We start from the raw sequence: 2500 nt of genomic DNA, 5'->3' as shown, positions 1-2500 counted from the left end.
CCCTCCCTCTCTCCCCTTTCCCTCCCTCGCAGCATCCACCGCGGAGCATCTCCCAGGCAGGTGGATGAGACAGAATTCCTAGAGACACGTCGGAGGAAATTGCTTTGCTGTGACGATCCCTTTCTTAATGCGATTCTGATGACAGGCTTTTGTTTACGGGCGGGGGGGGGGGGACGTTGCAGTGGGTGGGCGTGAGGGGTGGGCGCACGCACAAAACACTCACACACACTCACACACACACACACACAAATACACACACGTGTACACTCACACACAAATACACACACGTGTACACACACACACACACACACACATACAACACACACACACAAACACACACACACACACGTGTACACACACACACACACACACACCACACACCACACACACACACACACACACACACGCACACGCACACGCACACGCACACGCACACGCACACACACACACACACACACACACACACACACACACACACACACACACACACACAACACACACACGCACATACACACACACACACAAATACAAACACGTGTACACACACACACACACACACACAAATACACACACGTGTACACACCACACACACACACACACACACACACACACACACACACACACACACACACACACACACACACACACACACACACACACACACACACACACACACACACACACACACACACACACACACACACACACACACACACACACACACACACACACACACACACACACACACACACACACACACTCAGGACAGGACATCTGACTTAGGATTTGAATTGCTAAATTAATTTCCAACGAGTGCCCACGGGGAGTGAGCGTAAAACTTCGCTGTCATTACTCAATTATGAGTAGACAGGTAATGTCTATGGAGCTAGTAAGATCCTAGTTGCACACTCCTTTTAGTGGGTCGTGTGGCATGGTTGGTTTAGCACTGGCCTGGGTTTTTCATCCCCGGAGTGCCCTAGGTTCGAGTCCTTGTCAGGGAGGGTTGTTATTTATTGATATCCATCTTTATTCCATCTTTCATACATATACATATACATATATATAATAAAATATATATATATATATATATATATATATATATATATATATATATATCAAATCAATCAAAACGGTATGCTCATGTTTGAGCAGCCGGGCCCTCTCCACCACCCTTCGCCACTAAACTCGATCTTACGCTTTTTTTCCACTTATCCCATGGGACAGAGCGCAAATATCTTTGATATTGTCGTCAGTCTTGTCTTGGGTTTTGCCTTCCTCTGTTTCCTATCACCATCCCTGTCAGCAAGTTTTTTAATATTTTTATTCTCATACATGACCAATAAATTTTAATTTCTCTTTGTTCAAGATGTCCAACAGTCGGTCTTTACAATTTTTTTTCTCAGCACTTCATCATTGTCTTCTTCTCTGTCCAGCAATACGCAGTACTGTCTGTAACACCACATTTCAAAACTATTGATCTTTTTTTGTCTATTACTTCAACACCCAACACCAGAACCATATGATGCAATTGGGAAAACTAATGAGTTCAATAACCTCAGCTTTGTCGTAAGGTAATGCTTCGGTCTTTCCAGAGTTATTGAGAGAATTGTGGCGCTTTTTGGCAATGGTAATCTTCTTTTTATCTCCCGGGGAATCATCATATGTATTTGTTAAAACAGCTCCCAAAATAAGTGAACTCTTTCACATTTTCCACAATCATTCCATTGATTGTAACATGTTCATCATTTTCATTGCCGGTTATCTTTGAATCTTCATGATCTTTGTTTTCTTGGCATAAGAAAAAAGCCAGCCTTTTGCTTGCTTCTCTAACTTTATCTAGTAGTTGTTGTAGTTCAGTGATTTCTGCTGGCAATCAAAACTATATCATCGGCGTACCCCAGATTTGATATTTTGTATCCTCCAACATCCACAGTTTCCCTTTAAAATTTTCTAGAGCACCTCTCATAATTTTTTCAGAATAATATTAAAGAGGTGCGGAGACAGAATGCAACCCTGTCGTACTCCTTGTTTGACTTCGAACATTCTGTTAACCCCTAAGTGGTTCTTACAGCTGCTTGTTGGTCATACAAGGCTTTATTAATTGGGATGATGTGTTTTGGAAATTCATATCGTACATGTTATTCCAGAGGATATCGTGATCAACAGTATCAAAAGCTTTCACATAATCGATGAAACACAGGTAAAGGGCTTTTGATGTTCTCTGTTTTTCTCTATGATCAATTTTAAATTTTGAATCTGGTTTCTGGTACCTTTTCCAGGGCGAAAACTGCTTGTTCGTCTGCAATTTTCCCCTCTTAACTTCAAACTTCATTCTTCAGCAATAATTTCAACAAAATTTACTGCTGGACTTATTAAGGCAATGTCCCATTATTGTTTCATTGGAGTGCGTCACCTTTTTTTGGTATGGGAGTAAAGACTGATTTTACCCAGTCTTCTGGCCATTTTCTTTCATTCCCTATTTTTGTACAGGAAGAGTTTG

The 2500-nt window shown here is 41.6% G+C and overlaps 1 non-coding gene across 1 annotated transcript; it reads right to left on the bottom strand.

The window, feature by feature from the left end:
- Positions 1 to 120: 120 nt before the first annotated feature.
- LOC119575743 lies at positions 121 to 354 on the bottom strand. The gene has a single exon (XR_005229000.1).
- Positions 355 to 2500: the final 2146 nt, after the last annotated feature.

This window comes from Penaeus monodon, chromosome 7, assembly GCF_015228065.2.
Source record: "Penaeus monodon isolate SGIC_2016 chromosome 7, NSTDA_Pmon_1, whole genome shotgun sequence".
Classification (NCBI taxonomy): Eukaryota; Metazoa; Arthropoda; class Malacostraca; order Decapoda; family Penaeidae; genus Penaeus; species Penaeus monodon.
Note: the sequence above shows the minus strand (reverse complement) of the source record. Positions and strands in the feature narration are given on the sequence as shown.